The sequence below is a fragment of the Haliotis cracherodii genome, unplaced genomic scaffold, assembly GCF_022045235.1.
Source record: "Haliotis cracherodii isolate W230 unplaced genomic scaffold, xgHalCrac1.p SCAF_6, whole genome shotgun sequence".
NCBI lineage: Eukaryota > Metazoa > Mollusca > Gastropoda > Lepetellida > Haliotidae > Haliotis > Haliotis cracherodii.
Genome location: NW_027266319.1, coordinates 34,193,042 through 34,206,035, shown reverse-complemented (window position 1 = coordinate 34,206,035; position 12,994 = coordinate 34,193,042).

Here is a 12,994-nt window from a genome sequence, read left to right as displayed (position 1 = left end):
GTCAGCTACCACCAATAACGCGTATGTCCCCCGTTGGAATCGATAGCGGCCTGACATCTCCTGTCCATGGAAGAGACGAGTATGCGAATCACATCCTGGGGAATGGTAGCCCACTCGGCCTGCAACGCAAAAGCCAACTGCTGCAACGTCTAGCCGTCTATCCAATTTATCCCACAGGCGCCCTATCGGGTTCAAATCCGCGGATCTGGAGGACCAGGAGAGAAAATCAACGTTGTTGTTGTGTAGACAGGCTCTTGTGATCCGTGTTGTATGCACTCGAGCGCCGTCCTTCTGGATTTCGCCGTTGCCGTTGGCTGCAATTGGTAAGGACATGTGGTAGGAGAATTTCGTAAATGTATCTGTGAGCCGTACGATTGCCCTGGATATGGACCAAACCTGCCCTGCCATGATGAGAGATAGCCGCCCACATCATAACGCTACCCCCACCAAACCTGTCCACTTACTGTACGCAGTTTTGGGCGTGCTCTTCCATCCCCTCGACAGAGGAGAAATCTTGATTCGTCACTGAACCAGACATCTCTTCATCGCAGTTGAGGCCATACCCTGTGTTATCGCCACCAATGCAATCGTTGTTGATGATGTTGTCGACTCAATATGACGCGTCGAACAGGATGACTTGCTCGTAGACCCCTTAAACGGTTTCGTACGGTCTGTTCGCAGATTCTGCGCACTCCGGGTATTTGGGATGCGGTTGAGGTGGCTGTGGTCGTCTTTTCACGCAGGTGACGCAGTCGAGTTTAGCGAACTTGGGCGGGGGTGGTTACTCTTTGTCGTCCCGATCTTGGCCGATCACGTGTTGCCCCATGCTGTTGAAACTGATCCCACAGCCTTGTGATGATGATGGGGGCTACGTTGAAAACCCTGGCTACAGCTGATCGGGATTTCTCCTGCCTTCATACGGCCTGTGACGTTGTTTCTTTGCACTTCTGTTAATCTTGGCGTGTTGATGAACTGTCACTGTTCGATCGACGCAGATGCAAGGCAATCAAAAACCCTGCAGTTTAATACCGTACATATTGCTGCTGCACGTGCAGTATGTGCAGCTCCATGGCCCTGGCTGCGTTTTCCCCCGAATCGTACGTGTTTCCCGACTAATGGTTTGCATGATCCGGGAAATTTGTCACTGACACCATAACACAATAAACCTCGTCATTTTGCCTCTTGGTCCGCTAATTTTGCCTTTATGGCCAAAAATATCCGTGTTGCGTTTTGAAGAGTATATGTGGTAATGTAATTAAATCAAGGATTCCTAATAACACTAATAACATTTGTCAGTTCACATCTACCAGGAAAATGTGCGGCATAGTTCAGTGTAGTTTTCCTGGCAATGCCTTGTATAGAGATAAAGTACATGTACTTGATATGCCATGACCATGAAAACACGCTTGGTTTTATAACTGCGAAATACATGTATAGCACACGATAAGTAAACAGTTATTTGAGTCATCTGTGGTAGACCTACCCACGTCACATGTTATGTTGTCTGAATGTTCGTCAGGTATGGACATGTTAACTTAACATAGTTCATAAACAAAGGCAGTCCGTCAACTGTATGCGCTCAGCCGATATTTGGAGGTCGGTTTCTTAGAAAGACGTGGTATGATTTCTACGAAGTCTATTACTGTATAAGTAATCTGTGGGTTTCTTGGAAGTATTTTTCATATGTATGTGCAATCAATTGTTTGTTATTTTATAGTAAGGAATACGTAGGGGAAATGAAAATAATTGTATATTCATGCCGAAATAGTAATACTCCTCGCGATATTCTGTTGAGACTGTCAATTTTTCTCTCACTCTGACGTGATAACACATGTCTATATTGAGTCATACTAGAAACTTCACAATCTAATATTTGAATACGTTCAACGAACTTTAATAGCAGGTATAATAGTTGTCATGAATTCATAGTGTAATGGTAATGTCCAGACCCGGTCTGAAGCCCACCATAGCCAACGTTAGCAGATCCATAGCACAGAACTATTCATAGCGCTACTGAACTTGTCATGTGATCAGATGAAACCGCTTTTTACCTACCATTTCGACCGCTACTGGTAATGGCAAATGCTGTGGACGCATGGGACTGATTATGGATCGTAATTCATTCCAATTTTTCATTTATGACGTCAACATTAATAAAAAAAATACCTCCTTCACCACTTTCTTCCTTCAAATTGGAGGCTGCGATGTTACCGAGTGTGTAACGACAGTGTCAGGCGCCAGAAAGTTTGACTAGTGGTGTGTGGAAACTTGGACTGGTGTGGAATATTTTGTGATGTTCTGGAAGCGCGACGGACTGTATATAAGAGGACAGTGGCGTGTGTACGCAGCTCTCACGCATTTCGTCACGCTTTTCGTCGCTTCGGTACCAGCTTTCATGTGAGGACTGCTCATCATCCCTGATTCCCTGCCTAGCCTAGGGAAAATGCTCCCGGTGCGAAAATCAAATCTGTCACTTACACACAGGCAGGATGTTGTACTGTCTTCATCGTTGACGTTGTCATTGTAGAGTTAATTTTACACAGACAATTCATATCATAACTTTATTGCCCCCATTCACATACAATTCGGATTGCAAGCATCAGTGCCTTGACACCTTTTAGAAATCTTGAAGCGTATGATAGACTTGGAACGCGGGATCTTAATTAACGTACATTAATTTTACCTGAATAAGTATAGGTTAAAGTTGTTTAAACAGCAACTCATTCTTAGTCCACTATCAATAGTATTAAGTGAATTACGTTTAGGTTCGTCTCCAGCAATTACTCTTACTTAGCCGTACATCTAACTGTTATACCTAATACGAGGGCTGGTCAAAATGTTCTATGCCTAACAAACAAAACTAACAATTGTGAAAGTGTTTTTAATTCAATTTTTCCACATAATCTATCTGCTTTTCAATTCACATCTCATATCGATAGTTAAGCTTTTCAATTCCAGCCAGGAAGAAGTTTTCTCAGGTCATTGTTGTCGTCATAGCGCTTTCCACGAAGGTGTTCTTTCAGTTTAGGAAACAGGTGGAAATCACATGGTGACAGGTCTGGCGAGTATGGAGGGTGTGGAAGCCCTTCGAACCCACATTGTCGAGTAGCACCCTTTGCAAGGCGAGAGGTGTGAGAAGAAGCATTGTCATGAAGTAGTAGAACTCCAGCAGTCAGCATTCCTCGCCTCTTTTCTTTGATAGAATCTCATGAAGCAAATCAGGATAGTAGACACCAGTATTAGTCTTTTGACTTTCTAAATAATCAACACAGGTCACACCCTTTGCATTCCAGAATACAGTGGCCATAACTTTCTTCACTGATGTTGAAGACTTGAATTTCTTTGGTGCTGGTGAAGCGGAATGCTGCCACTCGGGTTGATCACCCGTTACTTATCTCTATCTGAAATTGACGAAATCCTCCTCAATTAGTTCCAAATTTTGTCTGGCAATGTCAGTTCTTTTTTCCTAAAGATCAGAATTTAGAAACTTTGGGACGGTGTATGTGTGATACTTATTTGCGGAAAACAAATTTGAGACTTCTTTTTACCCTGAGGAGATTGATGGAAATACAATTATGTGGACTCGAGTTTGATCACTTCCTGTAGGTTTGGAGGACTGTCAATGTTTATGGTTGGCCTTGGCGCAGTTACAATACATGAATCAGAAAATGAAAGTACTATGGTACGCTATATTATCGAGGTAGTTAATTAATAATAGATTTATAATGGCGAAAGCTTGCTAACCCATTAACTATGTCATACCCAAAATGTTTCTTGTTCTTCATTCAACTTTTATGACACATCAATCGATGCTGATTTTCTTTACCGAGTTCGGTAAATAAAGTAACTGTCATTGGCGATGATATATGAATGACGTCTGTGAATAATCGATTCTCGACCAGACAATCCAGTGACTGACTTCATGAGCATCGATCCATGTTCAGTTTGGATAAGATGACATGCATCATCAACCAAGTCAGCGGGTCTGACCACCCAATCCCGCTAGTCGCCTCTTACGACAAGCATAGCCGCCTCTTAGGACAAGCATGGGTTTCTGAAGACTTATTCCATCCCAGATCTTCAGGGGTCTCTTCAAAATCTGTTGAGACATATCGGCACAGTTCATGACGATAACATGTATGGGTGGTGGTGTTGGGTTCGGAGGGTGGGGTCATTCGTCACCACTCGCATGTTTCCGTAACGTACGAGACGAGTTGGTCACAAATGGTGGAGGGGGGATGAGGTGACGATTTTATAGCTCGCCAGTGTTCACCATACAATAGGTACTGTACACACAGATAGCATTTTAATTGACTCATGTATCCTACGATACGCCGCTCTTAGCAATATTCCAGCTATATGACGGCGGTCTGTAAATAATCAAGCCTGGACCAGACATTCCAGTCATTGGCGTCATGAGCATAGGTCCACGCAATTTGGGAAAAGTTGACATGCATCAACCATGTCAGCGAGCCTGACCACCCGATCCCGTTAGTGAGTTTGTGAGTTTAAGAGACACTGATCTGTTGCCTGTCGACGGAAGAATTATAAACAGTCACATTGTGGGAATTTTGCGCAATATCACGCGACGGAAAATGGTTTTTAACAACAGAAAATTAATTACATTTTTGTGATGCGATGTGCGTGTGAACAATCGTGCGATGTGTTTGTCATTGTTAGCCCGATACAGCACATCATCTGAGAGGTTGCTGTTCTGGGAATCGAAATAATGTACTTCCTGTAGAGAATACACCATACAAATTTCCCATGTATGGCTTTATTTATAGTGACTTAAAGGGGTTGCCACTTTGTATAAAACAATATCATGTTGTTAGGGACTGGTTTAATTAATCTCTGATAGATAGGTATACCATCACAATAGTACCGTCTTTTGATGACCTATTTCCTCAGTCAATTTTGTACGGTAGTCTCTTTGAAAAGGATGTTTAAGATCAGACTTTATCACCCGCATAAAGCCCAAAATGTTTTTGTTGGTTTAAAGATTACCCATTTAGTCAGATTATCAGGTCAACAGACTCCACAACAACCTCCATATTCTTATTAATATCAGGTGATCAGTCGATCGTTAATTCAGTGAGCTATGGGGTCTGTGGTTGAAATCTTTCACGAGATCTTCTGAGATATCCAGGTAATTGTAAGTCTAATTGTAGTGAGTGAGTGAGTATGGTTTAACGCCGACTCAACAATATTCCAGCAATATCACGGCGGGGGACACCAGAAATGGGCTTCACACATTGTAACCATGTCGGGAATCGGACCCGGGTCTTCAGTGTGACGAGCGAACGCTTTACCACTAGGCTACCTGACCGCCCCAAGTCTAAATGTAAGACACTTATCTGGACATAGTGGTCTTGAGAGTAAGAATCACTCGTTGAGCATGGGACACAATAGTTTCATTCAGGGCACGAGAGGCGTCCTACCACCGTGATGAATTCCGGCCCATACCATGACACTCCCGCCGCCAAATGGGACAACCTGCTGCACACAGTTGGGGGTGTAACGTTCACCCCGACGTCTGTAGACACGTGCGCGCCCATCAGCACGTGTGAGTAGGAAACGGGACTCGTCAGTAAACTGTACATTTCTCCACCTTGCACGTGCCCATCTAACCCTCTGTTGGCACCAAAGCAGACGGTCCGCCAGATGACGTGGGATCAATACATGACATCGAACAGGCCTTCGTGCAAAAAGTCCAGCCTCCCTCAGTCTGTTGGGTACCATTTGATCTGATATTATGCGTACCCCAGGGATCTGTGTGGTTGTAGACGTGGATGTGGTAGTGCGGTCTCGGAGGTGTCGCAGCCGGATGTATCGACCTTGTGCTTGAGTTGTCACTCTTGGTCTTCCTGACCTTGGTCTGTCGTCAACTCTGTTGGTGTTGTTGTATCGGGTCCACAGTGCGGAGATTGTCTGTCTGGATACGCCAAAGTGCTTGGCCACTTCTTGCTGAGTTGCTCCAGCTTTTATTCTCCCAATGGCGTTGTTCCGTTGAGCTGCATTCAGTCTTGGCATTCTGTCACCGCCTCTACTGCCGTTATAAGGACTGTACGAACAGCCGTTGATGTGGATTTTTATACCCATTCAGCAAAGGGGGGCAGGGGGGGGGGGGGGGGGGGCTGCATGCCTAAATGCAGGATCCTGTGCTGCACGTTTTTTTCAGGCGGTTGCGTTTGGAGGATGCTGTAAAATTGATCCCCAAGCGCTACATTTATGTGCTTTGCATGTGTTTTCGCGAATTATAGACACATCATCTTTCTGTTTGACTTATTTGGTTCTCATTTAATGTAATTATTTTAGATATTTGGCAAAAAGTGGTTTTGCATCTATGTGAAGTTTCTTTTTTTGAAGAGTATATGATATCCTTACATCGTAGATGAGATCTCACTTTCTAATGATCAAATTCACCACCTATGTCTTATAATTCGTGGCAGAGTACATGTTGTATGTGAAAATATCTTCTTCGTTGCCCTGATAGCAGAGTCAGGTGTTTAGTTTTTTAAGGTTCTACAGCCATACAAAACTTGTGAAAACATTAATAGCTACCCAAAAATAATTTATACTGATGATGTCTGATGACATATTTGACATGTCAGCCAAGTCTGTATTCAACTAGTCATTAAAAGGTACCTGTATTTTGATAATTTTGTAAAAGAACTCAAGGATATTATGCACATTATTCAACAAAGCAAACGTAAGGATAATTTAGATTTAATTAAAAAAATAGACTTATTCTTGAAACAAGTTGATTGATATATTAACTGTTATTTTGGTACTTGTTATTATTATTATAAAGAAATATTATTATCACACAAAGCCCTATACCTCTCGCCATGTGAGTATGTAAGGGTTAATTGTAAAACCACTGGCAACTATCTTGAGACTGAGAGTTTACAATTCAAAACAACAACAAAAAGTCTAGAGGCGACCACTCTGTGGCAGGGAATATAATTCCTGTGAAGCGAGCCACTGCTTGATGTGATGTAAAGCAATATCCAGCTTGGCCTCCTTTTTCACAGTGTGATACAGTGTAGTGGGTACAGAAAAGAAAGCTGGATGCTTGAGGTGAAAATAAATAGCAGACAAATATTCCTTCAATCCTCCAGCAGGCATGATGTTGAAATAAAAATAATAATATTTTGCCTTTGTTTTAGGCCATCCATGTTTCTCGCAACACTTCAGGTTCCGCGTCTAGGCAATGACTTAACGAAATGTGTATAAACTTGTTGGATTTTGTTTACGTGAACGTGACGCCGCCGCTTATCTATACTATCAAGATACATTCAAGCAGGGTGCTGGATTACTAATATTTCCAAACAACAGTCACTTTTCGGAGAAATATTTCGATCGAACAAAGGTAAAACGAGTCGCGATAACGGGCGCGCTATATAACGGGGTGTTGGCGATTATTGTTCGCCAGGCAATGCAGCAACTGAAATATATTCTGGAACCAAATAAGGAATGAATGTACATGTTATCAAGCACTGTGTAGTAAATGGCGAGAACATTGTCTCTACAACACATCATGCACGACACACTGGCAGGTTGCCATTTAAGTGTATTTTTTTTTAACGTGACGATAAACCCTATTATATCTCAAAGCCAGAACAAGGCCCCTGCAACACCTTTGGTCTCACGTTAATCACGTTACACAGACCTTGTAAATCACCTTGTACACTTGCCACATCGCACCAGGCAGATGTGAAAGGCACTGAAAACTTTGGGCGTTCTCACCTTTCCGATTTAATAGCCACTAACACGCATCTAGAAATAGTTACATACGGTGGCTTTGCCAAGGTTGAGCAAAGTCACAAAGTTACTTTTTTCTGACTGGCGAATCAATATTTAATGTGAATGGATATTTCAATTGTATGATAATATAACCATGTCGCAATAGTTTCCCGGGTTCTCCCACATTATGTTTCTGGATTTGTCTGCACCATACCGGAACTGCGCGTATTTGAGCCCTGAGCTTAATTACGGGTTTTTGCCTATTTAAATTGAATAACATTACATGCAAATTAAAACCTAGGGCTAAAATACGAAGGGACAAAAACGTGATAGGAGGAATGAATATACCAAGTTTAATGAAACAATACTCACAAATTGAATGAGAGAGCAATAACAAAGACAATTTCCTTTTTCAACGTTTTCAAATTTATGAGTCAAGAAGAAATTGAAATGACAGCTGTCAACAAACCAATATCGCAGTTATGCGTTGAATATGTCACACTGAGTATCCAGAATATCACCCACGTCAGTGGTTCAATGCGCCTTGTATGGAGACCTCTAACAGCAAGGGTCACTATTGGTGACCATTGACCATATAGCAGCGTGTTGAAGCACATCCGGTGGGGGAGATCAATCCACTTTAATTTAAGCCATTTTAGCTTGTTTTAGACCCCCTTGATCCAAGCGCCAGACAGGGTAACAACAAGTATCATCGTTTAACGTCTTTTGGTATGACGCGGCCGCGGATCGAACCCACGACCTTCCGTTCCCCTGGCGGACACACAACCACAAACAAAACCTCGGGGCGGTCCCATATCGGATTAACAACAGCAGTATGAAACAGGACTTCACAGTTGATACATGTGTATGTACCCATGTATTTTCAGCCTGGCATTTAACGACCGAATTGTGTGTTGTTTAACGCCGCAGTCAGCAATATTCCAGCTATATGACGGCAGTCTGTAAATAATCGAGGCTGGACCAGAAAAATCCAGTGATTGACATCATGAGCATCGATCCACGAAATTGGGATACGATGACATGCACCAACCAAGTCAGCGAGAGTGAACACCCGATCCAGTTAGTCTCCTCTTACGACAAGCATGGTCGCCCTTTATAGCAAGCATGGGTTGCTGAAGACATATTACGCCCAAATACACCTGTTTAGTTGGATAATCGAGACTGGTTATTCTCTGGCGTTGACTTTTCCTATTTACTTGAACTGGGTCCCCGAGCTTCATTTTAAGAGGCATTTATCAATTAAGCGGAGTCAACTGCAAAACTACTGCTTTACCGGCAGCCCCCACCATTCACACAATTTGATAAAAAAAATATTCTGCCTGAAGATATGTCATCTTAAAACGCGTATTGAATGAAAGAATGAATTCTTTCAATCTGACCACATTGTCCTGTCACACATGTTATCAATTGAGATGAGTTTTTGAAGTTTAGACAGTTAAAGTACCAAACACTGCAGAAAGTTCATAATAAAGCTGCCACAATTGTTTCCCGTACTCCAAAATGGTCGCGTATTTCTCCCGTACTAAATTACCTTCACTGGTTACCTCTAGAGGTTAGAAGTATCTTCAAAGTATTTTGTTTGAGATACAACTGCCTTCATTCAACTGAGGTACCTGTCTGATCTTGTTGATAAAAATATTCCTTTATGAATGCAAAAATAAAAACATGTGAATCCCCGACAGAGCTATGCAGCTCCTGCTCTCTGGATCCCAAAACAAACTGCTCCCTGGATCCCCCAAACTTCAGGAATTACTATGACTATAAAATATGCTGCTGAATGCTTCTATCATTCATGGACATGAACTCCTTTAACTCCATAATATCAGCGTAGTTCGGCAAGGGTGGAAACTGGACTTTTTTAGTCAGTTAACTCTCTTGTCTCTGGAAGATGGTGCTCTCTGGATCCCAAAACAAACTTCAGGAATTATTATGACTATAAAATATGCTGCTGAATGCTTCTATCATTCATGGACATGAACCCCTTTAACTCCATAATATCAGCGTAGTTCGGCAAGGGTGGAAACTGGACTTTTATAGTCAGTTAACCCTCTTGTCTCGGGAAGATGCTGCTCTCTGGATCCCAGATGGACATGAGCTATTTTATTGTCAATCTAATTGTATTACTTGGAGCATGATTCGTGTGTGTGGAACTGGCGCCCTAGGACACATTACATGGACAGTGTACTACTATTACTCTCTGGTTACATTATCGTGTTAACTGTGGTGATATGTCAAACTGTTATGCCGTTTAAAGATAACTTTAAGTGCAATTTATACAATAGATACCTATACCTTCTTTCATCGAATATAAACTTTAAATACGGATTTCAGATGGTAAACGTAAACCCATAATGGCATAACATTATTTGGGCTCCAAATTTGCAAATTATAGCTTTTTAGATGAATGTGCTAGATTTTCTGTCAAAAGACAAAAAACAGATAGTTCGGCTCCTCGTTTCGGAAAGTAGTGTCTATTGAATAAGGTCTTACTATATCATGTTTCTGACAAAACAAAGTAGATGCACACTTCATCCGAATGAGCTGTATCCTTCTGCGAATGAGTATAGTTTTATGCCGCTTTTAGCAATATTCCAGCAATATCACGGTGGTGGACACCAGAAATGGGTTTCACAAATTGTACCAACGTCGGTATATGAACATGGGTCTATGGCGTGACGGGCGAACGCTTTAACCAATGCAAGACTATACTGAGCAGAGCAGCGATACTAACCAGTGTGCATTGGGTGCTGACAAGTCCAAATAAGGCAAAGTAGATCCGCCAGCATTTATGCGCAGTACGCTTAAATTGCAACCTGTTAGAAGCAGTTATGACAAGGATAGGTAGGTGTCGGCTGAGTGTATGTAACTCTCGCAATCAGGCTTTCTGAAACAGGTACGTAATACACGTACGAGAATTAGTTGATGGTCATTTATGTATTTTATGGAAAATGCTTTGAGTATCATGTGCCCAGAATGCTATTTGAAATCAACGTTTCAAACACAATTAACGTGCAATACACAATTTTACAGGTGAATTTCTATGCTTGACAAGATCTGTAAACATATTGGGCAACTCAATTATTGTAACAATTGCAATACTCCTGATATGGTTAAATTGTCATATTGTTGCGAGGGTACGGTGTGTCCCACCCACAATGTCTACATGTTATTGTTGGCGATGACGTTGGTTGTAGGGCTGGGATGAGTCCAAATTTACTACCCGGGAATCCGACCCCCTGTTACCCGACCCTACCCGGGTACCCACTACAAGTCTCAAGAGTTGGGAACAAAATGTCTGATTGGGAATTGTTTTACGGCAACCCTGGCCAAAATTATTTAGATACATGTATCAAACGATCAGATCATGCGTACACTGAAGTTGACTGAAGCTTTATCTTTACTCAAACATATACAAGTGTGGCACAAAATGAATGTGTGCATCGTCAGAAAGAAATGCAAACATTAGCGACTTGTAGTGTAACCACTGAGCTATAGTGAGTTTTTGTCATTATACAATATATATCATGTGACTTACCACTGGCCCGGGTAGTCCTGTGGGTACCCGGGTCCTACTCAGGACCCACTCGACCCGAGTACCTGAGTTATCCCAGTTACCCATCTAACGCCGCACTCAGCATCATTCCAGCTATATGACGGCGGTCTGTACATAATTGAGTCTGGACCAGACAATCCAGTGATTTATGACATCAACATCGATCCACGCAATTTGGATACGATGACATGCATCAACAAAGTCAGCAAGCCTGACCACCCGATCCCGTTAGTCGCCTCTTACGACAAGCATGTCTATCCAATTTATCACACAGGCGCTCTATCGGGTTCAAATCCGCGGATCTGGAGGACCAGGAGAGAAAATCAACGTTGTTGTTGTGTAGACAGGCTCTTGTGATCCGTGCTGTATGCAGTCCCGCGCCGTCCTGCTGGATTTCGCCGTTGCCGTTGGCTGCAATTGGTAAGGACATGTGGTGGGAGAATTTCGTAAATGTATCTGTGAGCCGTACGATTGCCCTGGATATGGACCAAACCTGCCCTGCCATGATGAGAGATAGCCGCCCACATCATAACGCTACCCCCACCAAACCTGTCCACTTACTGTACGCAGTTTTGGGCGTGCTCTTCCATCCCCTCGACAGAGGAGAAATCTTGATTCGTCACTGAACCAGAGTAGTATAGTCTAAGTCCGCAGAACGTAGTTTGGATTGATCCGGTTGATCCATGCGGATGCGAAGGTGATTGGTTGATCCAAGTCACGTGATCGGATAGGATGACTCATGCATCAACAGCGCGTCACAGGTGAGGGGGAATGAAAGGTGTGTGTTTATAAGGCAGAAAAGAATTCATAAGAAAACAAAAGTAAAGGGTTATGAATAGAGCTATGTGTATAGCGTGCTGCCCTAAATAGACAAGCAGCCCAGTTTGAATTGAGCGCGCTTGACAACTGACGTGGCCTCGTCGTTTAAACCCGCGCTCGCTAGAGCGTGCGACCTGGTTTGATGAATACAGGGTGTGTGTTGAAAGTACATCATACCACAATAGAGACGGGTTATGTCAACACGATATACGCCGGGTAATGTAGGCACACAAAATGTACGTGCCGCTAACGCCGCCGCAAGTCCACCCACCGCCGCCGCTGCGTCAAGCCAACCCGCCGTTACAAGCACATCCGCCGCCGCCGCCGCCGCCATCGCAAGTCTACTCGTGGCTGCCTCATTTACCATGTATATCTGATCTTCGAGAACAATTCAAGTTCCTGATTCCCTCAAATGGTTGGCTTGACGCAGCGGCGGTGGTGGGTGGGCTTGCGGCGGCGGCGGCGTCAGCGGGTGGGCTTGTAATGGCGGGTGGATTTGCGGCGGCGGTAGCGGATGGGCTTGCGGCGGCGGCGTTAGCGGGTGGGCTTGTAATGGCGAGTGGACTTGCGGCGGCGGGTGGGCTTGTAACGGCGGCGGCGGTATGCTATGTTTATTTCTCCTGTGTCGTAACATGACATCTCTCCTTGAAAACATTTTTTCACAGTCCGGACAGGTGGCAACCCCCATGGCGATCCAATACGGTGTGCGATTAGAGGGTATGAAGCTTTCTTTTATACCCTTGACTCTGTTGACGCTTCAAGGCAGCAAGTGCCCGTTCCACCACAGCATTCACCTCCGACACATGTTGTATTTTCACGGGTTGGGGTGTTGTCTTCGATCCCTGTTTGGTT